Source organism: Sceloporus occidentalis, unplaced genomic scaffold, assembly GCF_023333645.1.
Source record: "Sceloporus occidentalis isolate IW3139 unplaced genomic scaffold, rSceOcc1.0.p SCAF_3, whole genome shotgun sequence".
NCBI lineage: Eukaryota > Metazoa > Chordata > Lepidosauria > Squamata > Phrynosomatidae > Sceloporus > Sceloporus occidentalis.
The window spans coordinates 11,476,617-11,503,645 of NW_028316983.1; the positions used below are offsets into that span (position 1 = coordinate 11,476,617).

Genomic DNA, 27,029 nt, shown 5'->3' on the forward strand with positions numbered 1-27,029 from the left:
GGGAATGCTGGGAACTGTAGTACATTGTGGCCCCAGAGCTATCTCTGACAGGGAGTCCCATAACCCTCCAAACGTAGTTGAACTGCAGTGCCCAGACTGCCTCCCCAGGTGCATCCACACTGAGGAAATGGTCCAGTTTGAGACTGCTCAGTGCTGGGGAATCCTGGGAATTGTAGTCTATTGTGGCCTCAGAGCCATCACTGACAGAGAAGTCTCAATGTCTCCCAAACACTAGTATTCCCAGGATTCCCTAGCACTGAGTTAAAGCAGTCTCAAAGTGGGTTATTATTCCTGCAGTGTGTGTGAGAGATATAAAAGCTAGGGACTGGATTCATTTGGAGGATCTCTGTGTCCAAAACACACTGCTTGGACTGCCAGGGCTCAGTGCTTGGAATCCTGGGAATTGTAGTTTATTGTGGCATTGAGCTTTGGCAGTTAAAGGGGTCTCAAAGTGCAGAGGGGGGGGGAGAGAAAAGCCAGGGAGTGTGAATGAGAAGCTCACCTTGGCTGTGACTACTCTGAGAGGAGGAGGAGGAGGAGGAGGAGGAGGAGGAGGAGGGAGGGAGCCAAGGGAAGTGGCCAGGACCATCAGCCTCCTCTCTTCCACTGAAGACTGCTGGCAAGAAGCTCTGCCCCCCCGCCTCCTCTGTGGACCATTCAGCTTCCTTTTGTCAAAAGAGCTCTGGTGCCACAAGAAACTACAATTCCCAGAATCCCATAGCACTGAGCCATGGATGTTTAAGGGGGGGGGGGTCAAACTATTTCTGCAGCCTTTTGCTATCCCAAAGCCCTTCCTATTTACAAGCAAGGCAAAATCTCTTCCTTCCAAGCCATTGAAAACCAACCCAAGGGGAGGGCTGATTGCTTCTTTCCCATTGGTCAGCTTTGGGAGAAATTTGCATATTCCAAGGAAAGGTGTTTAGGGCCTCAAAAACGACCCTGTGATAAAGAATTACAACAATACTGAGTGGTAGACATTTAAAAGATGAGGCATTTAGACTCCCAGGGAAACAGGAACGATTGATGGCCTTTTTTTCTTTGCTCACTGTAACCTGAAAGTAATGCCTCTTGCAGGGTATATATACCAAGTGGGCTGGCAATAACTCTGAGTGGCAGATGTCTTGAAGCCCTGCTCTCTAGGCTAAGCCAGGCAGGGAGGCGGGGAGGGTGGCACACAGACACAGCCATGGGGAGGGCTGGAGCTGCCTCCAGGGCCTTGCTGGGGGGGAGGTCCTGGGGGAGGGGCCAAACTGGGGCGGGACCATGTGGCCCCGCCCCAAACCAGGAAAGTCCCGCCCCCAGGCGGGATATGGCAAGCCTAATTCAGGGCAAACTACTTTGGTACTTTGAACTCAATTTGCAGCAACTGAAGTAAGATGAGGACTAAGAGTGAAAATGGGAGTAGGAGAGAGACATTTTAAAAGCAGCTGAAAAGTGGGATACCAACAGCAACAATTTATTTATAACACATGTCCCACCAAACGGTGGAACGTCAAATGTACCGTAATCAAAAACAAGAAAACACAACATTATAAATGCTAAAATACTAAATAATATGCTAATATACTAAAACAAACTCCTTATATAGCTAGAATACTAAAACAAACACTACCCATCTTGGCAACCTTGGGCACACACTCAGCAATCTATGAATGCAAGGGAAAGGTCTTCATCCTCTTGCTATAAGAAACTATGAGGCAGGCTTGTATTAAGAGCCTTGCCAGGGAGCTGTATAGAACCTTCTAAAAATCCCATGTTTCGTTGCCAAGAAAACCTACTAACACTCAGAAAACATGGTGCAGATACTAAAGATGTTTGCATTTAAGCACCACTGTTTCTTACCCAAGTGGGTAAGATCCTTCTCCAGCTGGAGGTGTAAAGTAAGATTGCTCCACAAATATGGAGCCAGATCCTGAGAGGCTCGCAACCTTGATAGAGCCATATGCATTGGGATGTTGGAAGTTGGGATGACAATGGAGGACAAATAACCCTGCCAAATTGAGGCTTTGCGGGGCAGGGTATGTGGCTGTGTAAGTGGAGTTCCATAAGCTTAACTATTTCCCATGGTCTAAATCAGGGGTAGGCAACCTTTTTGAGCCGGGGGCCGGGTTGCTGTCCCTGAGACAACTGGGGGGCCGAAAGGGGGGGGAGCTTCCACCCTCCGGGGGTGGGGCCGCGTGCCGGGGGTGGAGCTTCCACCCTCCGGGGGCGGGACTGCATGCTGGGGGCGGAGCTTCCACCCTCCGGGGTGGGACTGTGTGCCGGGGGTGGAGCTTCCACCCTCTGGGGGTGGGGCTTTCTCTGCTCCCTTTCCCAACCTCCCGCTGTCTGAGAGACAGCTAGAAGGGGGAGATTGGGAGAGGGGGTGACAGGCGCGCGCCTGCTCCTCCTGCCCTTCCGTGGACCCCAGCTGCCTCTCAGAGAAGCAGTAAGGGCCCGTGAGAGGCAGGAGCAACAGGCGTGCGGCCCCAGCTCCTGTCCCCGGGGCTTTGCCAGGCCTGAGGTGTCCTCCGAAAGACACCTCAGGGCTGCCAAAGCCCCATGGGGAGGAGGAGGCGTGTGCCTGCCCTCTCCTCCTTCGCCCCTTCTTTCAGCCGAAAGGGCTCCAAGGGGCCCTTTCAGCCGAAGGGGAAGGCCGAAACCACTCTCACTGTTAAAGCAGACCTTTTAGCATTGAAAGCACTGAAAATACACAGAAATGCACTTTGGAAAGTCACACTGTCTCACCTTCAGAAAGACTGCATGTCCCATAAACTGACATATCACCATCACTACCACTCTCCTTGTAAAAGCACACCTTTCAGCATTGAAAGCACTGAAAATACATAGAAATGCACTTTGGAAAGTCACACTGTCTCACCTTCAGAAAGACTGCATGTCCCATAAACTGACATATCACCATCACTACCACTCTCCTTGTAAAAGCACACCTTTCAGCATTGAAAGCACTGAAAATACATAGAAATGCACTTTGGAAAGTCACACTGTCTCACCTTCAGAAAGACTGCATGTCCCACAAACTGACATATCACCATCACTACCACTCTCCTTGTAAAAGCACACCTTTCAGCATTGAAAGCACTGAAAATACATAGAAATGCACTTTGGAAAGTCACACTGTCTCACCTTCAGAAAGACTGCATGTCTTCATCTTTCTTCCTCCCTCCCTCCCTCCTCCTCTTGCTCCTTCTCTCCTTCCTTCCTCCTTCTTCATCCTCCCTCCCTCCCTCCTCCTCTTGCTCCTTCCTTCCTTCCTCCTTCTTCCTCCTCTTCTTCATCCTCCCTCCCTCCCTCCCTCCCTCCTCCTCTTGCTCCTTCCTTCCTTCCTCCTTCTTCCTCCTCTTCTTCATCCTCCCTCCCTCCTCCTCTTGCTCCTTCCCTCCTTCCTTCCTCCTTCTTCCTCCTCTTCTTCATCCTCCCTCCCTCCCTCCTCCTCTTGCTCCTTCCTTCCTTCCTTCCTCCTTCTTCCTCCTCTTCTTCATCCTTCCTCTTCCCTTCCTCCCTCCTCCTCCTCCATTCCTCCTTCTTCCCCAGCGCTTGCCCCCGCCCCCTGGGAGGCCAGAGGCCATCCCAGGGGGCGGGGGGAAGGAGCGCTCCGGCGGCCCCAGCGCTTGCCCCCGCCCCCTGGGAGGCCAGAGGCCATCCCAGGGGGCGGGGAAACGGAGCGCTCCGGCGGCCCCAGTGCTTGCCCCCGCCCCCTGGGGCGGCGGCAATCGGCGGCAGGGTCGGCCAGGGGCCGGTCCTACAGTGCTCGCGGGCTGCATCCGGCCCGCGGGCCGTAGGTTGCCGACCCATGGTCTAAATCCTCTTGTTAGTCCTGAGTAGGTTTGAATAAATTGATTCATCTACATGTTGACTCATTTTTTTAACAACTAATTCAATGGGTTTAATCTAGTTGGGACTAACTGACAGGATTGGGGGCGGGTTATAGACCGCCCATTTGGGGCGGTCTGCACCCGCCCCTTTCCCCAGTGTATCGGGGCCTCAGTGTGCAGAGCGGCAGCTGCTGAGGTCCCGATCCGCCGCTTTTCAGGCTGCGGGGAAGCAGCAAAACGCTGCTTCCCCGCAGCCTGAAAAGGGGTGTCCCTGGGGCTTCAAGCCCCAAGGACACCTCGCGATGGCGGGGAGAAGGAGAAAGGGGCCGCTTGGCCCCTTTCTCTTTTAGTCCGCTGGGCGCAGCCGTCTGAAGGCTGCACCCAGCGGATTAAACCAGGAAGGAGCTCCGAAACAGAGCTCCTTCCTGCTCCGTGTTCAGGGCGCACTAAGCCCTAAGGATGTCACGTCACGTATGGAAGGGCCGCCGCCGTTTAGTGCGTGACGAGCACGCACTAGGGTTAGGGTGGTGCGGAAGCACCGCTCTTTTGTAACCCTAGTGCGTGCTCGTCACGCACTAAAGTGCCGGTCTGTAACCGGCCCTAGTTGCTCATTCTTGGATGGTCCATAACTGTTCATTGGGGCCTTCAATGTTTCACTTTCTCCACTGGGATTGTAGAAACAACCACTGTGCTTTCCCCACTCCACAATGGGACATTAAACAGGTACATTGGTAGAAACACACTTGGTTGCACAATGTCGGTATTCATCAAAACGATGGTATAGTGCACTCACTGTGTTGCCACATGAGTGTAGAATTAAACTACACAAGCATGATGCAGGATTTTGGACTATATCATCTATCATTTATTTAATCACACCAATTCACACTAAAGAAACTCAGATCCTACATCAAAGAGATGGAGTGTAATTTTACACTCATGGAGTTTTTTAGAAAATGATTCTATGATACAGATGATGAAGAGACTGGCAGCCTCAATAAAGAGATAACAAGGAAAGCAGAGGTTACAATGTTAGACTGGGATGTGGGAGATCTGAGTCTATCCCTCAGCAAGCTATGAAACTTGTTGGGTGACAGATTTATATAGGCCAGAATTCTGTTGGATCATTATACTAGTGTCACTTCATATTTTCATACTTTTATACAAGCTGGCAAACATTTCACCCTTTTCCTACAACACAATGGAGTCACCTTAAAAGTTTATCTGCTTTCCCTGCCCTGTGTACTGGAATACCTACTGGAACAACTACCAAAAAGAGCCATAAAATGTCTCCTGGAAGAGTTGTTTTATAATCCTGTAGCACCACACTTTTCTCCAGCTGCTCTGTTTCATAGGGTGGTTGTGAGGGAGGAGAAAAGCCATTTATGCTACCTTGAACTACTGGAGGAAAGGCAGGATTTAAAAAAAAAACAGTTCTAATACAATTCAGATCTTACATACGGTAAATCTTAACTGTGTTTCAATTTTTTAAAAAGGGCAAACATCATAAACCATGGTTTGAAGTTGATTTTTGTAGTAAAGCACAATTGAAATGAACCATAATTTCTCCAGGTTCAGATGTCACAATTGTCCGTAGTCTAAACAGGGTTAAAAATCTTCTAAATTGTTTGTAATTGTTGTTGTTGTGTGCTTTTAAGTTGTTTCTAACTTTTGGTGACCATATCATAGGGTTTTCTTGGCAAGTTTCTTCAGAGGGGGGTTGCCATTGCCGTCCTCTAAGTATGAGAGAGTGTGACTTGCCCAAGGTCACCCAGTGGGTTTACATGGCTGAGCCAGGATTTGAACTCTAGCCTCCAGGGTCCATCACTCAAATCACTACACCACGCTGGCTCTAAAGTGTGCATCACAGCTATGCCTCCACTATGAACTTGTTTATGTTCAAACACTGTTAGCTGTACATTGTCTTCTTAAGTACAGTCTATACACCAGAGCCCTCCAGATGCTGTTGGACTGTAACTCCCATCAGCCCTAGATGGCATAGCCAGTGGTGAGGGATTATGGGAAATTTGAGCCATCAACACCTGAAAGGCCACATGTTTCTTATGCTACTATAAGAAACTATGAGGCAGGCTTGTATAAAGAGCCTTGCCAGGGAGCTGCATAGAACCTTGTGAAATACCCCTGTTTAGTTAACAAAAAAACCTACTAATACAGTACTCTGAAAACATGGTGCAGATATTAAGCATGTTTTTGGTTAAACACCACTGTTTCTTCTTAGGTGTGAGATATAGTTCTCTAGGGGTGAGCAAAGGGATATAAGAAAATAAATTCACCACTTAAATCAAAAGACAGAAACAGCAGCTTAAAGGCTGCATGCAACTATTCCTAAAAGTATAGGAGAAAGCCATATATCTAATCACTGTTACCAACTGTAATGATTTTTTTAAAATGTACTGAGCAAGCACAGAATCAGATGACACTTGCATCCTCCCCTTCAGTTTGTTTCCAGTTCATGATCAATAGATTCATTTTGTCATTCTATAATGGGAATAGATTCGCAATCCATTTCTGGCATCACTCCATGAAAGACTAGCAGTAGAGTCTAAGTGGAATTTTGTATCTGCATCCATCAATACAAACATCTTGTTTCTTTAAAGAGCCAATACTTTTTTCAAGTGTGATGTTGCAGTTCATAAAAACTGAAGAAAATTCAGGGTTGCCAACTCCCTTTTGACTCTTTGACTATGATTTGAGAAAGCTTTTTCATACATTTGAAAAAGATAGTTTTCAAACTATCTAGAGGTGTGTGTGTTGGGTAATGTAGGTGTTGTTCTATCTATGTTCATGTCAATGTTTTATGTTTCATGTAGAATGTATGTTGGAACTCAATAAAAATTATATTTTAAAAAAAGAGAAAAAGATAGTTACAGGACAAATGTTGTTTGAATGGAGAGCCAGTGGTGTTGTGGTTTGAGTTGGGACTAGACTCCAGGAGACCAGGATTCAAATTGCCGTTCAGCCATGGGTGACCTTGGGCAAGTCACATGCTCTCAGCCTCAAAGGAAGGCAAAGGCAAACTCCCTCTGAACAAATCTTGCCAAGAAAAGCTAGTGATGGGTTGTCATAAGCTGGAAAGACATGAAGATACACAACAACATTGTTTGAATCATTCCTTTTGGCTGTCTTCCCAGGACAAAGCAAATTACAAAGTAACAATTCTCTATACTCATGTAAATACAGCATCAGCATTGGAGGAAACATTTCCATACTTTCCAACCATTATCAGTATACCCCCCCCCCCCCCCCCGCCCCAGTATCATGTTTGGTGACTTGCACTGGCATAACAATCATCTATTATCCTGGCAAAGGGCACTTTTTTGAATAGAGGGTAGTGACAACATTCCCCTCCCATTATCATAATGCCACTTTACCTCTGCTGCCATTTTGACAACCCTGCTGTCTCCTATGTCAATGTAGTTACTCTGTCTGATAAAATCATGACCAGAAACCCTCCAACATTTCAGATGAAAACCAGGAGATGCATGGCCAAGCAATATCAGAGTGTGATCAAGATGGCAAAAGTTACGAATGAGAAAGAACACACAAGCTAGGAGATGATGCAGCAGTTTGCTTTTGCCAGAGCCTACTGGGAAGAGCAAGGTTTTACCTTCTCTTCTCCTCCCTGCTGGGTTAATTGAGGACAAACTACTTTTGCATTCTGAAATCATTTCAGCACCTCAAAGGACAAAGGGAGAAAGTGGGAGGAGGAGAGAGGAACTGGGGCATTTTAAAAGCATCTAAAATGGGATGCAAGAAGATTAATCAGGAGTGTTCCTGCCAAATTGGGACAGTGGAATGTTATATGACTATTGCCTGTTTAAATGTCAGTTTTCTTCATAGAAGGTGAGCAATCCATGGTGTGGTAAATATCCTAAACATGCTCTACACCCTATTGTAGTTTCATCTTTAATAGAAGCAGTTAAATCAGTTGGATTTAATTGTGTACTGAGTCACTACTATTCAGCCAGTAACTGGATGTGTCTACTGTAGTCAGGACTAACCAACAGAACTGAGAGCTATGTGTTTTCTTAGTAGATCTGGTAGAAGTAGGATGCCACTACACACTGCTCAAAAAGCTCAAACCTGAGTTGAATCTAGAGACATAACAAGCTTGCCGGAGTCATGAAGCAAAGTCACCTCATAGCCAGAATTTAAGGAAGTAACTGTTTTGTGCAACAAACTGACTAGGGAGTTTATCAAACGGGAGGAATTTCTCTTAAATTCGAATGAAAAGAAAGTGGGGCCAGAACGCATTCACTTGAAGTCGCTAGTTTCGTGCAATTACATGAATACGCACTGCATTCGAACTGGCTCCCTATTGCCCCAAAATAGCACATCATTGCCCGAATTTGCGTGTGGCAGTCTATCACGCAATAACGTGAAACCACATGATCACGTTCAGACTGACTTCCCATTGTCTGAATTTGTGTGTAGTAGGTTATCATGCAATAACGTTAAACCCCATGATTATGTTCAGATTGTCATTAGATTATACTTCCAATTCCCCTTGTCTGATAAACTCCTACGTTTCTAGCAGTAGCTTTGCTCATAACTGGAAGGATGAATTCATGAAAAAGGCAGGTATTTCATCTCAGTGGATGGTGCCAAGATTGAACGTTGCTGCAAGAATGTATTTCTCTAAGCCATTTTGTCTGTACAGCTCACATTGCAAAGTTGTGTGTGTTACTGTTGGAAGATTGATAAAATGTTTTGTTCTTGTTCTGGTAATGCGAAACACAGAATCATTGCAATGTTGTACTTTTACAGCAATTAGAAATGTAGTAGCAGGTCCAGGTTATTTGAAGGACTGTATCTCCTTGTATGAGCCCACTAGAGTCTTGAGATCATCTGGAGAAGCCCTTCTCTCTGTCCCACCACCCTCTCAGGCACGTTTGGTGGGAACAAGAGAGAGGGTCTTCTCAGTGGCTGCTCCCAAGCTTTGGAACTCCCTTCCTAGGGAGGCCAGCATGGTGCCATCCCTACTATCCTTCAGACACCAGGTAAAGACATTTTTGTGCAGTCAGACCTTTTAAGAAGATGATAAGAGCTGGGTTTTTAGTGTTGTGCTATATAAATTTTAATGGTTTGCATTTTTAACATGTTATATTTTAATTTATAACTGTTTTAACTCTTACAAATTTTAATGGTTTTTAAATTTTACATTTATATATATTTAATATTGTTGTACTGTTTTTAAATTGTATTGTTTTATACTTGTTCACCGCCATGATTCCCTATATTGGGAAAAAGGCAGGATATAAGAAAATAAAATATACCCAAGCTGATCTTACTGATTGCGCTTATGATTTGAATGGGACAAATGTCTACATGGTACCAGCTACAATTCTGAAAATATGTTTCATATCAAATCCCAGCGAAAATAGTTCAAAACGAAAAAGAGAATTTAAAACACAAGTCATTTTCAGCTTATAGCAACCCTAAGGTGAACCTATCATGCCATTTTCTTGGCAAGTTTTTTCAGAGGGGGCTGTCATTGTCTCTGAGGCTGAGAGAGCATAACCTGCCCAAGGCCACCCAGTGAGTTTACACAGCTAAACCGGGATATGAACACTGGTCTCCAGTGGTTTTTTTTTTTGGGGGGGGGGGGACGAGGGAGGTCAACCTAAATCAAAATATCAGTTTTGGTTAAAACTGGTCCATATTTGTGGATTCCATACACTCCAACACAGCCCTCTAATCTCCAATAGTTGTTCACTGTTGCTACATATAATTCATTGAGGTTCATGTACATTATGAGATATCATGGATCCTGAAAACTTTGCAGCTATATTGCTTTACTTAAACAGAAAAGTTCTCAACGAAGGAGTCATTTTTAGCATGGAAATGTGCCAAGCTTAATACTTTCTTGTGAGTATTTGATATGTATCTTGGAAGGTGTTTGACCTGAAACTCGATTGAGACAGTCAATTTATCTACCGATATGGGGGCAAGAAACAGCTCTGTTTTAACCACAATGTCTAGCACTCAAAGTAAGAACACCTAAACTTACTGTGAAGCACACCGGAAAGAAGCTTCCCACAAAAGGAGAAATATATTATCTGACTGGAAGGCTGACAGAAGGTTTTTGCCTTAAAATTTGACCAAAGACTTTCATAGCAAAGAGTTTACCAGGAAACCGAGTATGCTTTGCACTCACAGACCAGCTTGCAAAAGTTGCTTTTTGGACTACAGCTCCAAGTTTCAGGGACTTGGGCTGAAATAGTCCCCCCCCCAAACAAAACAAAACAAAACAAAACAAAACAAAACAAAACAAAACAAAACAAAACACTTTTCTTAACTCTTAATCTTGGAATGTCAGCTCTCAACTCTTCCAGTAACATTGATCTAGATCAGGGATGGACAATTTTGGCAAGTTAGGAAGCCACAGTTTTGCTCTTAGAATGTAGGGGAGGGAACCAGCGAGAGCCAATGTAGAAGACCTGAGTTCAAATCCTCACTTGGCTAGATAACTCATTGGGTGATTTTGGACCATTCACTCTTTCGCGAACAATCTACTTCACAAGACTGTTCTGAGGATAGGTTCATGTAAGCTATTCCAAACTCCTTGGAGAGCGCACATTATGAAAATGTCATTAAACAAACAGGACAGGAGGGAAAGCATCTTCCTCAGAGTCTCATTTTAAGAGTAGAGATATCAAGAAATATGTAAACTACAAGGTCTTCTGTTCATTTACCTATACCCACCCTCTTCTGCCCAGCAATACAGCACTAGGTGAGGACAGCACAGGACTTCGGCATACATGAGCAACTTTTATTATCATTTTATTTATTTATTTATTTATTTATTTAAAAAGCCAACAACTTTAAAGCACTTCAAGGGCCACCCAGTCCAACCCCCTGCTATGCAGGAACTCTCAAAGCATCCCGACAGACAGCCATCCAGTCTCTGTTTAAAGACCTCCAAAGAAGGAGATTCCACTACACTCCGAGGGAGTGTATTCCACTGTCAAACAGCACTTACTGTCAGGATGTTCCTCCTAATGTTGAGGCAAAATCTCTTTTCCTTTAGCTTGTATCCATTGTTCCGGGTCCTAGTTTCTGGAGCAGCAAAAAACAAGCTAGCTTCCTTCTCAATATGACATCCCTTTAAACATTTAAACAGTGCTATCATATCCCCTCTTAACCTCCTCTTCTCCAGGCTGAACACCCCCAGCTCCCTAAGTCGTTCCTCATAGGACATGGTTTCCAGGTCCTTCACCATTTTAGTCACCCTCCTTTGGACACGCTCCAATTCCTCCATATCCTTTTTGAAATTGTGGTGCCCAGAACTGGACACAGTATTTCAGGCGGGGCCTGGCCAGAGCAGAATATAGTGGCACTATTGCTTCCCTTGATCTAGACACTATACTTTTATTCATGCAACCTAAAATCGCATTGGCCTTGTTAGCTGCCGCATCGCACTGTTGACTCATGTTCAACTTGTGATCTACTTGGACTCCTAGATCCCTTTCTCACGTAGTTTCATTCAGCCAGGTGTTCCCCATTCTATATCTGTGCATTTCATTTTTGCGCCCTAAGTACAGTACCTTACATTTCTCCGTGTTGAATTTCATTTTGTTAGCTTTGCCCCAGCTTTCTGGTCTATTCAGGTCATTTGAATTTTGATCCTCTCCTCTGGGGTATTTGCTACTCCTCCTAATTTGGTGTCATCTGAAAATTTGATAAGTATGCCCCCAATTCTGTCATCCAAGTCATTGATAAAGATGTTGAATAGCACTGGGCCCAGGACAGAACCCTGTGGGACCCCACTGGTCACTTCTCTCCAAGATGAAAAGAAGCCATATTGGGCCAACTCAAACAAGTCCCCCCATTGCTATCTCTACCTCAGGAGTGTTTACTTTGCCTGGTACTGGATCCTAAGAGTCTTACGACTGTGTCAACAGCACCAGGTAATGCCAATGTTACTGGGCAGTGAATCTGTTTTTTGGTTTCAGGGAAATTTTTAAAATAAGTTATCCAAACCCTCTTTTGGGGGTACGATTTGGAATCTTGGACAACACCTTTAAAGTTCAACTGAAAACCCAGAACAGTTTTCACTGCCTCAGTGACGTGGGGGCCAACCACTGCCACTGGCCTGTATTTTCTCCATCCTTTGCACCAAAGAACATCTGCTGAACTGAAGATTTGGGAAATGAAGCTCAGAACCTTTTGTAATCATCAAAGCATGACTGCAGCCCCACCCTGAAGACAGTAGATAATATACAACAGGGATAGACCAAGACACTGAGCAGCCTGAGTCAATATGAGTTCCTTCCAATTACACCAGGTGTGGGAACTATATGGCCCATGGGACACATGCAGCCTGAGAGTCCCATGTAGTCCTTGGACCTCTCACTAACCCCCAATGAAATTACCACAAATGTCCCTATTAGGCTGCCAAAATGCTCTCTTTGCACCAGTTTTTAGGATGAATTTTAAAAGGAGATATCAAAGGTGCCAAATCCCATTCCTGAAATAGGTATAAAATCCAACTCCTTTAAAGTTGGAGCTACACCCTAGGGCAGATTCAACATCACATTGACATGGGAATCACTGGCTACTAATGCTAATAAAGTGGAGAACTAAAGCCAGTCAGAGTAAAGAATACTAGCCTAGATATTACAAAGGAGGCTCCCTCCCTTCTTTCTTCCTAGAAGTAATTTAAGGACACCAAATATAACCACAAGTCCAAAACCTTTGATAGGTCAGTGAGGGCAAAGACTGAAGAAGTTACTTTTTGGAATGCCCCAACCTGCTTCCAGTCAAAGATTCTGGAAGTCAAAGGCAAAACAAGGGAAACCTTTCCAAGTTCATGGAAGAAGGAAAATGCCAAAGGCAAGAGAAAGGCAAGGGCCCCATTAACATTTTTTCTTCCCATGATGCCTTTTTGAAATGAAGAGGGGTCAATTGGGCCACAAATTTGTTCCCAGTGCTGAAAAAGAACCTCAGTCTGCTGCAATGCCAAATGGATGTGGCATTTCTCCCTAACATAAAGGGAGAAAAGGATGGATTGTGTTTCCATTGTCAGGAGAAAACATCTGTCGGCATTCCAAAGTAGCTCATTTTCCAGCAGTGGCAGAAACGGTCATTTAGCAATTGGGTCTTATACTCCTGAGAAACACCAGCATCTCACAGCAGCTGTCACGGGGGATAGGTTTCCTTGGAAATTGCACATCCTTCAAAAGGATGTTCCATGCCATTAAAGTAAAGCACATTTTGCCCTGTGAATCAAAGGATCCCACTGCCTGTTTTTAATGAGAGAGCTGCTCTCAACTTTCCCTGGCCATGTTCAGTGGCTGCTCTACACAACCTACAATCATAGCAGAGAGTGAGTTGGTCTGGTGATGCAGCTCAGGTTTGATGGGACAAGGAATCCTATTAATTGCTGTTTGTTCTTAGTTGCCACCTTTTAGATTGTCTAGGAAACCCAGTGTCTAATAGGAGGTGGAATCTAGAGCATTGGTTCTCAAACTCTGCTCTTCCAGGACTTGAGGTCCCATACATCCTGAAGTCCAAACACCTGCAGGATGCGACTTTGAGAACCACTGAGCAGAGGTTCTCAACCTTTTGTCTTCCAGCTGTTTCAGGCTTCAACTCCCAAAATTCCAGAAGATTCATCATATTGGCTGGGACTCCTGGGAGCTTAAGTCCCAAACATCTGCAGGATAAGTTTGAGAACCACTGATCTAAGTTCTAGAAAACCTCTGCAGAAGCACACACAATTTTTGAAAACTGTCCTCTTAAGATACACTCCTCACACCATTCTGGGGTTGAAGGGCTGGGAGCCAGGGAGACCTTATTCTTGTATCTATTGCAAAGTTATCAAATAGACAAATAGATGGACAGATTGATAGAATATATAATGTTTAAGGCAGATGACTCAGTCCCACCATGCTGCACCAGTTTAGCCTGGAGAACCAAGTGTGACACAAATATTGTGAAAAGTTCATAAAGTGGGGGTTAAAGCAAAGTAAGTGCATAAATATTCAGGTTTGACTTCTGCTACATCTGGACACAAACGTTCCTTCCTGTCTACTGTATATATTCATGTATAAGTCTAGAAATTTAGGTCAAAAAACTGACCCAAAAAACCTGAGTCAACTTTTGCACTGGTCAATTTAAGTACCGTATCTTAACTCTTATTTAAAAGAAGCAACCATCTCCTGGTGAAAAGCAAGAGTATAATACATGAAGCACTACCGCCTCAATGCTCTCATCCATCCAGTCTTAAGAGTAAGCACAAAGAGTTATGTCTGCTGGAATTTTGTAAGTTCTTGGACATTGTTTTGCTTTGCTTCATCCTTTAGATCCTTTGCTATGTTCCCCTAAATTTTACCCTCGACTTATCCACAGGTCATAGCAAAATCCCTAATTTTGGCCCCAAAACTTGCCCTTGACTTATACATGAAATTGACTTATAGTTGAGTATATACAGTAACTTCCTGAAGGGGAAACAGGACCGACCAAACTCTGTTTCACTCTGCCTAATATCTTGAGCTACATCTTGCCACTGTGTCAGTTTCACAAGGAACCTCTTTAGTTTCTGCTTAAAGAGAGCAGTCATACCTGGGCAGAGCTGACTGGAGAAAGCAGGCAGGCTCCTGGAGGCTCCTGGAATGTCAAAATATCTCAGCTCTAGGAAGGCAGAAAGATTCTTCTTTCTTTGGATCAAAAATAGATTCCCACAATGGGTCTCCTCTAATGGGGAGCTGTTGGATGAGGAAGTGCAAAGATAGTTTGGGGCCATGTGGATCCAGTGACAACTGATCAAGCTCATGTTAGTGGGGTGGTGAATCCCACTGGAGTTTGGGTCCAAACTTTGAAGGAGTTGTCCAACTTCTTTCTAGCACCTTGAATAGTTTCTTTGAATTTCAGACTAAAATCCACAGAAGATTGACAACCACCACTCACACAGGAGCCATAACTGTGTGTGGCCCTGCAACAGCATATTGCACACCTGTTTCCAACTCCACCTGAGACAGAAACTGACTGCCTATTATACCATTGAAGGCATGTTTATGAATTCAAAATCATAACTGGATGGCCTTTGGAATCCATACCAGCTGTAAGATTCCATGAAAATCATGTTTTATTTCCTTAGGTAATGGCTTGGAATATTAAGTTCTGAGTATTTTTCTCAATAAAGTACCACATTTTATTTTGGGAGAGAGTGATTAAAATAATGTAATGCATTCTTATCTGGGTGGATTCCAAACTAGCACGTTCTCCTTTTGCCTTGGGCTTCTCAGCCAAGCTACTAAACAGATGTGTGTTAATTTTATTCATGTACTTATAAAATCACTTCTTTCCTGCTTTCAGCCCTAGCATGGGCCACCAAAATGGCTTATATAACTGGGTGGGGGAAGAGGACAACCATCAAAGAACAAAGATTAAAACTAAAACCTTCAGATCAAAAGGAGTAGATTTAAAACTTTAGGTTAGCCATCGTAAGGTGAAGGTATCTTGAAGTGGGAAAGCTTGGATACTAGAGCTTTAGATATATCCCAAAATCAGGCAGGTTATTGTTACTAGATTAACAGTAAGGATAAAGCCCTTTGTTGATCAGTTGATCAATTCTGCATTCTATGGGACCCTGGGACTTGCAATTTCTCCCCCTCTTCTCAGCCTCACAAGTTACTTTTCCTACTTAAAAGTTACTTTTTTACTACTCCTCTGGGCTGTGCCTTGGGACAGCTATGCAGTCTCATGAAAAGACAAGATACTGGAAATGTAGTGTTTCATCAGTTTAAGTCGCTATGCGGATTCACGTCGTAACGTGAATGTTTTATCACATCTGGTTGCCCTTCTGTTGCCCTTCCGAATTGAGGGGGAATTGAATCCAAGGCAAGTCACGTGATGCGAATTCATGCAAAGCAGAGTGAGTGCAAATTGTATTACCACACCAGTGCAAACCATGTGGATTCAACTATTCGAATTGGGACCCTTGCACATGCTCAGTGGGGCTCTGGATGCCTTCCTCCTTCCCTGCCCCCTCCTTAGCTGTCATCCTTCATCGGGCTGAAGGAGCAGTCAGGGGAAGATGAGATAGGTGGCAGGGTGGCAGAGAGGACGAGATGGCATGAAGGAGGAGGAGGGGGATGAAGGATCAGGACACAAGGGGCCAAGGGGAGCGACATCGGAGTGATCTTCCACACCAGACCAATTCAAAGTGAAATCGAAGTGAGCTTGAAAGTGAATTCTGTGAATTCACTTTCCCCCCCGATTTCACCAAAACGAGGGGTCACTTTGGAATCACTGCAGAAGCCCCACGGAAGGAGCGCCCATAGAAAGGAATCTTGTCTGAAAACACATTCACGTTATGACGTGAATCTGCATCATTGGACCCACAGTCACCCTGGATCTGAGCTGCAAAAAGCTCCAAAAAGCTCCGTGTGATAAACACCTGAGTATCTTTAACTGGTATGAGCCTATCTTTGGAAAGTTACTTTGGGGAACTACAGCTTTAAAGGAGATATCCAAAGAGTGGTGGCTATTTGGAGGATAGAATTCATCACCCTGGATAATTCATTTAAGGTCCTGTCTAAAACCCAAAGCAGATTCACCACCCCACTTATATGGAAGCCACAACTACCACTAGGCCCATTTAATTTATGTCTTTCTACATCATCCTCTCCTCAGTGTTGTGCCTTTTAGATGCTTTGCGTAAAAACACCCATCAACCCCAATCATCATGGCTACTGGTGAAGGATGATGAGACATGTAGTCCACAACACCTGAAGAGGACTGTGTCTAAGAGAAGGTCGGACTGCACTGATTCACAGCAGCCCTACACATTTTCAGGCAGGGTTGAACCCAGGACTTTTTGAAGAGAAGGCATATGCTCAACACATCAAGAGCAATGGTTTTTCCATTTATCAGTATAGTCATTTTAAAAGGGTATTTATCTGTGGAAAAATATCACTACTGATTTTTTGGGTTAATATTTAAGAATATTTTGATTTTATCCATCAGCTAAAAATCAGATTGTTAATCAGTTCTTGTTATAGTGATCAGCTATTGGAAGGCATTCCCAAATTGACCTCCTCGGAATGTTCACTCTCCAGTTGGGAATTGTCGTTTTTAATGGTATTTTAAGGTGGGAAGGAGATTGGGAATTGGATTTTATGTTGTTCTATGTTTCTACTTGTGGTTTGTTGTGTTTTATTTTTATTGTTCTTATGTTTGTTGTTATCTGTCTCGATCCAATACAGGGAGAGGTGGGATACAAATTATTTATTATTATTATTGTTGTTGTTGTTGTTGTTGTTGTTGTTAACTTTTTTATTATTATTTATATACCGCTATTCCAAGGATCATAGCGGTGAACAGCAAGTAAGCTAATTAGCAAGTAAGCTAATTTGCCCCCAACAGTCTGGGTACTCATTTTAGCGACCTCAGAAGGATGCAAGCCTGAGACGAGCTTGGGCCCTTTTGCTGGTCTTGAACTCGCAACCTTGTGGTTTTGAGTGAATGGCTGCAGTACAGGCATTTAACCACTGCGCCACCAGGGCTCCTAATGATCAGGCTACCAAAAGAAAAAAGGGGGAAAAAGCCAAATAGTGTAGTAGTTTGAGTGTTGGACTATGACTCTGGAGACCAGGATTCAGATCCCAGCTTGGCAATGGAAATCCTCTGTGTGGCCTTGGGCAAGTCACACTCTCTTGCCCTCAGAGGGAGGCAAAGGCAAATCCCCTCCGAAGAAACTTGCCAAGAAAACTCCATGATAGGCTCACTTTAGGGTTGCCATAAGTTGGAAATGACTTGAAAGCACACAACAATGGCAACAAACAAAAAAGCAAGAAAGAGGGAGGCAAAAATTAAAATTATTAAATGCTCAACGTATCTGGTATATTTTTTTCTTTGGTCTGGTGATAAGTGGTCATTTGCAAAGAACAAGTGAGTGTGTGTACATTAATGATTGTGTCAAAGAGGGAATTTTAACTGATGTAATTTTCTCCATCATTCATGACAAGCTGCACTTAGCAAAATCCCTTCATTTGCATGATGGCTGTATCTCAGCAACACCCTTTTAGTGGATTACATTCAGACTCGGCGAATTCACAAAGTAATGTCCTGATAAGCACTGAGTAGCCTCACCTCACTTAGATTAGAAGAAATTATGTCACCTGCAAGCTCTTACTGGATGTCCCACAAAGGATGTACAGTGGGCCCTTTGTATCCATTGGGGTTTGGTTCCAGGACCCCCCATGGATACCAAAATCCATGGACGCTCAAGCCCCATTAAATGCAATGGTATAGTAAAATGATGTCTGGTACATAAAAAGGCAAAATCAAGATTTGCTTTTTTGGAATCTATCTATCTATCTATCTATCTATCTATCTATCTATCTATCTTCAAGTTGTGGATGGTTGAATCCATGGGTAAAGAATCTGTGACTATAGAGTGCTGCTGTATATAGAACCTTAGAAATAAATCAGTATCACCCTATGAATAAAGTGGTAAAGCTCTCAAAACCACCTGCCATGGAGCTGAATTCAGTAGTGAAAGCTCAATGCAAACATATGTCATGTTTGGGCAGGCTAAATGATCCAATTCCCTGGAATTTCTCTTAAGGCAAAATCTATAATCAATTTGTGAATTCACTGTCAGGTGAAACATCAAGAGGAATTTGGGAGGAAATCCAAATGAATGTCCAAAATGTTTTAATGCAAACCTACAAATGTTTTTTTTCAAAAGTAAGGCTCACTGTATTCAGTGGGACTTGTCCCATGTACCTTTACATTTGACTGCAGCTTTGGTGTGGTTCTTCTCAACAATTGGACATTGCCATGTAGTTTCACTTGCAGTGAATTTGATGGTAAAATAAAATAATGTTCTTTATGTAATCTATGAATAGATTGGTTTAGCCCAATTGTGAGGGGCAAAAAAGTTTTTAGAGGAAAAATAAAGGCTTTTCAGAGAGGCTTCATCCCTCCCTCCCTCCCTCCCCCCATTCTAACCCTATAAGGTGACATACAAAGATAATTATAAGGTATCTATTTGAAATGATTGGATAAGATAAGAGCTGTTCCCAGTGACATTTTAGCTAAGGTCAAACAGATGACAGATGCTTACTATCAGCTTCCATTGAGCATGGCCAGATCATGAGACTCTGGATGAAAATGGATAGTGATTTCTCCAAAGCCTTAGGCATGTTTCCATTGGTAGTTTGCTCCTATGACTCTTGAAAAAAAAAGTTAATGATTCTTACTTTTAATCAACTCCATGAGCTATTGCTCTTATGATATAGGAAGAATCTATGCAGATAACACAATTTTTCAGCTGTTGGGGAGTTAGAGTCTTGTTGATGCTCCTTACTCACAACTCATGAACCAGGAACTGGCCCAATATGAACAGAGACAATGCACAAGTATGGGTGATGCATGAGGTTGTCATGTTAACAGTTGACTGTGCTACAAACTAACTTTTTAAAAAAACTAACTGATTTGGTGAGGGAATAGGGATCAGGGCTATTTGATCACATACCTGATAATTAATGGCACAAGAAATTGTAGTTGCAACAGCAGAGTTAGAAAACATTTTGATTTCAAAAGCTTGCATTGGAATTTTTGTTCCTTTGCAGTTGCCATGATAAAGTCATGGAACAGCCTGGACTCCAGACTTTTTGTTACCAGCAGCATAACATCTGGATTTTGGAAATTTTTGTTTTATTTGGGCTGTATCTCCCAGAATCCACCAGTCAGTATGGTCACAAGCCACACTGACTGGAACATGCTATGAGTAATAGTCAAAGAAGTAGCTTTTCCAAACACCGATAAAATCCCACTGCTCCTCCCCTCACACAAAGTGTGGGTGTTAAAATATAATAAACTTAAATTTGCTGTCCTTTAATTTTAAAGTCTGACATAAACCCATTAAACATAAGGAGCCCTTTCATACTATAGTTATAGAACTATGGTTCCCCTTTAACTGCAATGGTTCTATCCTATGGAATCCTGGGATTTGTACTTTAAGGAAAGGCATGTAGAATTGTCAGCCAGAGAACTCTAGAGCCTCACCAAACTACAAATCTCAGGATTCTGTAGGATGCAACCATGGCACTTAAAATACGTAGTGCTATAACTGTGTAGAATAAAAGGAACTAGTTGTGGGGATGTTTTGCTCTTCCCAGCATCTCTTACCACTGGCCATTTTAGGTGTGGCTGATGGGAACTGATGTGCAAAATAACCAGAAGGCCAGGTGTACTTGGTTTTGTATTGCTACTAAGCATCTACATGCTTTCACCACCACTATATGGGTTCTGACTATGCCAAGGGATCTTGTAGCATTTTTGAGACTAGCTGGTAGCATGTACTTTTGCAGACCTGAACTTTTGTAGACTTTAGCCTCCTTCCTCAGACGGGGAGTGCATCCATGAAAGCTCATGCCATCAGCTCCTTTCTTTCAGTTAGTCTCAAAAGTGTTACAAGATCCTTTTGCATACTGATTTTCCATGGCTATGTCTTTGAATTCTACCATACAGGTTTTGAGAATGGTATCTATTGTTGTATTGTTGTTTTTAATGTGGATTTTTCTTACTGCACAAGCAGTTGTATCCATTTGCCTCTTTCCCATTTGCACCTAAGGAGGTCCACTGATTATGTCACACATTGCCATGTGGGCTTATACTCATCCCATCTAAGTTAGTCACTGTTTTCCTAGACCAATAAACTGACCTCACTCAAGGTCCCCTGCTTTCGATATGAATGGGACTTCTAGTGAGTCATACTGAGTTCCCATTTAGCCGTGGAAGAGGACAGTTGAAGATGCATGTGTGTGGGTGGGGGAGACGTGTGGCTACGTGAAGTAGCTGCTATGAACCTTACAAAGGTTTTCCTTTAAACTTGGGTCAGGAAAACCCAACCTTGTGAGAGAGTTGCGTGTGTTGTGTCTTCAAGTCGTTTCCACTTGTAGCATCCCTTTAGTGAACCTATCATGGGGTTTTGTTGGCAAGATTTATTCAGAGGTTTGCCATTGCCTTCCCCTGAGGCTGAGAGCATGTGATCTGAGTTGCAAGAGACCTCAAGGGGCATGAGGCCCAACCCCATTCTGCCACGCAGGAACACAGTATCAAAGCATTCCCAACAAATGGACATCCAGCCTCTCTTTAAAACCTCCAGAGAAGGAGACTCTACCACACTCTGAGAAAGTGTGTTCCACTGTTGAACAGCCCTTACTGTCAGGAAGTTCTTCCTAACATTTAATTGGAATCTCTTTTCCTGTCGTTTGCATCCATTGTGCTGGGTCTTAGTCTCTGGAGCAGCAGAAAACAAGCTTGCTCCATCCTCAAAGTGGCACCCCTTCAAATATTTAAAGAGGGCTATCATATCACCTCTTAGCCTTCTCTTCTCAATGCTAAACATCCCCAGATCCCAAAGTATAGTGTGAATACTGTGTCCCATCCTGGGCACCACAGTTCAAAAAGGATGTTGAGAAGCTGGAGGTGTCCAAAAGTGGGGGACCAAAATGGTGAAGGGCCTAGAAGCCATGTCTTAGGAGGAGAGACTTATTTTGCTTGTTTTCTACTGCTCCAGAGAACAAGACCTGGAACAATGGATGCAAGCTCCAGGAAAAGAGATTCCACCCCAACATTAGGAGGAACGTCCTGACAATAAGGGCTGTTTGATAGTGGAAGACACTCTCTCAGAGCATAGTGGAGCCTCCTTGTTTGGGGGCTTTTAAACAGAGGCTGGATGGCCATTTGTTGGGCATGCTTTGATTGTGAATTCCTGCATGGCAGAATGGAGTTGGACTGGATGGCCCTTGCGGTCTCTTCCAACTCTACAATTCTTTGATTCTATAAGTCTCCCCTCATAATAATAATAATAATAATAATAATAAATATGAAGTCAAAGGCTTTCATGACTGGCATCCATAGTTTTTTGTGGGTTTTTTGGGCCACGTAGCCCAAAAACCCACAAAAAACCTAGTAAGAATAATAAAATTTTATTTATATCCCCCAACAGAAATAAAAACACATAGTAAACAAGAAAGACAGCATACAAAACAAACCCATTATCCCTCCCTTCAACACAATTATAAGGCATTTTGGCTCCCTCCTCGGGACACATCTCACAGACCCCTGAGCCCCCAATCTGGGGAAAGCAATGCAGGAGAGAGAGAGAGAGAGAGAGAAGGGGGGGGGGATAAAAAGGCGTTTCCCGCCATCTGCAGGTGGATGACCGGAGGTAACCCCAGCCTGCAGAAGAGCCCCTCCCTTGAACTGAGCCATTCCCAGCCTCGCCCCTTTCCTCTGGCGCGGTGCATAATAGGCACCTGCTCCAGCAGCTCCCAGGAGAGACCAAGGAGGAGCCGGGGGGGGGGGGGACTGGGCGGTGGTCGGGCGCCTCGACGCGGGAAGGCAGGCGCCCTTTTGCACGTGGCTGGCAGCGGCAGCAGAAGCAGCAGCAGTGGCTGCGGAGCCTCCCTGCTTCCCGGCTGCAGGAAAGGCAGCAGCAGGCATCCCCCGTTTGCCCGCCTTCTTCTGAGGAAGGCTGCGCTGGGGAAGGAGAGCATTGCTTGGGGGGGAAGGAGGCTTGAAAGAAGGGTGCCTCGTGTGGGGGCCTTTGCTCTCGGAAGAGTACATACAGAAGCAAGAAAGATATATATATATATTATACTGTATAGACACACACACATTGCGCACATTGTGTGTGTGTGTGTGTTACAAACATACAGACTCTAACCATTAAAGGACAACAAATACACACACACACACACACACACACTATCCATTAAACAATAATAATCACCATTATTATAATTATTTCTTACCCATTCCTCCCTTGAGGCGGGGAACAACAAGGGACTAACAAGTACATAACATCAGTTAAAAAGGCATATCTCTTAAAAGAACATTATGTGTGTATGTACACACATATATTTTACACACACACTCACTAACCATTAAAGAGCAACAACAACATTACACACACACACACACACACACACATATATGCACACATACACTATTCTTTATTATTATTATTATTATTATTATTATTATTTCTTACCCACCCCTCCCCATGGATCGAGGCAGGGAACAACAACTGACCAACAAGTACATAACATCAGTTAAAACCACAACATCAGTTAAAAAGACCTATCAGTTAAAAGAACATACAATATATTTCACTGTTCCATGGAATTTTCAAGCAAGAGGGTACCATCAGTGAAAGAGGCAAGATATCTATCTATGGACAGTACTTTCTTTAATGGTAGCATTGCTTGGTAATTCTAAAAGCAGTCTCCATGATAAACCATCTCTTTTGTCTCTTTTCACTCATAGCTGCTTCTTCCTCCCCCCCTTTAGAAAAGGTATCTGTTTTCATTGCTGCAAGCCGCCTTGAGAAGCAGTTCCAGGGAGAGACAAGATATAAATGAATGAATAAATAATAATCCCTACTGAGGAGGGGATCTGTCTGAGCCCATCCTTGCCAATTCCCATGTCAGTCTGAAAGGCAAGAAAGAACAGGGCTCTTAATGATCACCGGTTTCTGTCTGATTTGTCATGCCATAATAATCCATCCGTGTTTAATAGTCTCATCTGATGCACATTTCTTTCTTTCTCCCCTTGTTTTCTCTCCCCCTCCTCCTTCCATCAAGTCTTCTAAAATATGGTTCATCAGATCTTGGAGAGAAACTGAATATTATCCCACTCTTACCAGAAATAAACAGGGGACTCTGTTTGCAGAAAGATTCTCCAAGGTACAACATCAGATGCATATTTTAAATAGCTCATTTGGGTCCTGGGATGCATCTACACTGTATAAATAATGCAGTTTGACACTTCTTTAAGTGCTGTCGCTCCAGCTTATGGAATCCTGGGATTTGAAGTTTTACAAGGTTTTTCGCCTTCTCTGCCAAAGGATGCTGGTGCCTCAAAAAATACAGATCCTACGATGCTGTAGGATGAAGCCGTGGCAGTTAAAGTGGTGTCAAACTGCATTATTTTTACAGTATAGAAAGTGGGAAGCACCATGAAAACATGGCAGCATTTTTTTCCTGAACATAGGATGAGTGCATCACACTCAATATGCCTGTCGTTTTGAGCGTGTGCATTCACATTTTTTTAAAATAAGAGGAGTACATCCCACTCAACTTTGCCTTCATTTTTGCACAGGTGACAAGTGCTTGGTTAGCATGGCCTCCATTTTTGGAGCATGTGAAGATTAGTATTGTCTGCTTTTCTTGGCCTGGATAGAGTGCCTCTCACAGTTTTGAGCATGTGAAGAGTGCACCTCACTCAGCACTGCCCACACTGTTTCACAGGTGAAGAGTACATCTCACTTAGTATTGCCTACATTTTTCACTATAAGGAGAGTGCATCTATCGCCAGTGTTTCTAAATTGGACAAGAGCGCCTCTCGCTCAGCATTGCTCACCTTTTTGAGCATGTGAAGAACGCACCCCGCTCAGCATTGCCTACATTTTTCAGCACAAGTATATCTTACTCACCTTTTGAGCATAAGATAAGTGCATACAACCACAAAGTGCATGACCCAACCACAAAGAAGGACAAGGCACCCAAGAAAGTAGAACGGTCAAGAGAAATGTAGAACATGACGAAATGAAAGCTTAAAAACACTCATATAGATATAAATGCGTGTTTCTTATTCATACTCAAACTGGACGACATTTTGGAATTCCTCCTGGACAAAAGGCTGAAATGTAGGACATGTCCCAGAAAAGGAGGACATCTAGTCACCATGCATGCTTCTTACTCAGGAATGCCTACATTTTTGAGCCTAAGATCAGTGCATCTCGCACAGCGTTGCCTATATTTTTGAGTATGACATGTCCATCTCACTCAGTATTGTCTACATTTCTGAGCATAAGATCAGTGCATCTTGCTCAGTACTCCCAACATTTTTGAGTTTAAGATAAGTGCAACTCGCTTGGGATGGCCTGCATTTCTGAGCATGTGAAAAGCACATCAGGTTCAGTAGTCCCTGCATTTCTTAAGCACAAGAAGAGTGGATCCCAGCCAGTGTCACCCACACTTTTGAGCATGGGAAGAGCACCACTCACTCTTCCTGGGCCTTCTCCAAAATTAGAAGCAAGGAAGAAATGGCATGAATACACAGACACATCTCCACAATGTCACCTTTTAAAGAATGAAGGGAAGCAAAACTGGGCCAGAAAGGGTTGAAAGAAAGTCCTAGCTTGATCCATCTTCTCCTTGGACCAGAAATAGTTCTGTCTCCAAAGGAAGATCTGAAAGAGGGTTCAATCCCACTTCCCCCAAAAAAGAAGGGCTGGGGGCGGACTATAGGCTCCCTCCTCCCTCCCTCCCTCCCTCCCCCCCCCCCCCCTGTTTCTCTCATCCATCCTCAGCCACTGCATCCCTGCTGAGTGCTGAATCATCTCCAGGCTGCTTCTGCTCGCCTTCCTCACCCAGATGTTGCACCAGCTCCACCCCGCCCGTGTTTTCCCCACAGCCACGCATGGGCCCAGATGCCCCTTCCTAGGAGAAAAAGATGCTCCTGAGCATCACCAGGCGACCAAGCTAAGTGCCACCGGGTGCCTAGGCTCACCTGCAGACTTTCCTCACCCATCTTGATCCTTTCTGTTCCCAAGTGGATGGGCTTGACATGTGTCAATCCCTTCCTGAGCATTCCCGTAAAAGCCCGTTTCTCCCCCCTTCCCTGGCTGCCTGCCATGCATTTTGAGCCTTGGAGAAGCAAGCAATCCAACACCAGGGTTTGGGTGTTGGCAGCACCCTTTTCAAAGCCAGCCAAGAAAACGGATCAGTCGATACACACGTGCATGCAAACACGCATCACCTATAGAGGCATACATGCAAAGAGTTCTATCCAGCTGTGCATCCTCTTTGCTCCATTGCCATTTATTCTCCCTTCTAAACAATCTCCTCTGTCTTGCCTTCAGTTGCTTCCTGCCCATCGCCTCCCAGTTTTACCTGTCTTTTGGGCACCAGGGCTCTCCGATCTCCTCCGCTCCTTTCATCAGTCTCTCCTCCTTTCTCTCTGCTTCTCTTTCTCCCCTCCCTTCCATTCAATCTTTCAGGAATCCCGCCCACCTGCAATGAGCGACGTGGGGCCGAGCCAATGGGGGAGCCCCTCAGGACCGGTGGCCTTATCTCAGCTCAGCCAATCGCACCCACGCGAGCAATCAAGGTAAACCAGGAGGATGCATCCGCACTGCAGGAATAATCCGGTGTGACACCGCTTTTAACTGCCATGACTCCATGCTACGGAACTCTGGGAGCTGTAGTTTGCTGATCAGAATAGCAATGTATCACCTCCAGCGTCAGAGGCATACTGTGCCACTATATATCAGGTCAGGGGAAACGTGAGGTGGATAATGACAGATGATTTCCATCTGGCATTAATCTGAACATTAAAGTCACTATCCAAAGTGCTGAATGTACTTTGGGAGAAAAATTGGCATCTTTAATGTTCAGACTAAAATCCAGAACAAATGCACTACCTTAATGACACAAAAGCCACCAGCTGCCACAGAATAGGCAATCTATTGGTCATTCTGGGAATAGAATGCTGGTCTAGATACACCAATGGTCTGACTCAGCAGGACTTTATTCTCATAGAATCATAGAATTGGATGAGACCACAAGGGCCATCTAGTCCAACCCCTGCTGTGCAGGAACTCACAATCAAAGCAGTCCTGACAGATGGACCATCCAGCCTCTGTTGAAAAACCTTTAAAGAAGGAGACTCCGCCTCACTCAAGGCAGCATATTTCACTGTTGAACAGCTCTTACCATCAGGAAGTTTGGATGGAATCCCTTTTCCTCTAGCTTGTATCTGTTGCTCGAAGTCCTAGTCTCTGGAGCAGCAGAAAACAAGCTTGCTCCATCTTCAGCATGACATCCCTTCAGATATTCAAACATGCCTATCCTGTCACCTCTTAATCTTCTTTTCCCCAGGGCAAACATACCCAGCTCCCTAAGGCACTTATCTTAAGACATGGGTCTCCAGACCTTTTAGCATTTTGGTCGCCCTTCTCTGAACACACTCCAGACTGTCCATATTCTTGACTTGTGGTGCAAAGAACTGGACAAAGTATTCCAGGAGAGGTCTCACCAAGCAGAATAAAGTGGCACTATTACTTTTCTCAAATAAGACATTATACCTCTGTTAATACAGCCTATAATGGTAATGGCATTTTAGTTGCATTTTTAGCTCACTCTACTAGGATTCCTAAATCCATTT

The 27,029-nt window shown here is 44.0% G+C and overlaps 1 protein-coding gene across 1 annotated transcript in view; it reads right to left on the reverse strand.

The window, feature by feature from the left end:
• The window catches only part of SLCO4A1 (solute carrier organic anion transporter family member 4A1), a 79,801-nt gene extending 53,961 nt beyond the window's left edge, over positions 1-25,840 (reverse strand). The window contains exon 1 of the mRNA XM_089518470.1: positions 25,757-25,840. The gene's annotated coding sequence lies outside the window, so the exon portion shown is untranslated. The remainder of the gene's footprint in view (positions 1-25,756) is intronic.
• Between the last annotated feature and the right edge of the window lie 1,189 nt (positions 25,841-27,029).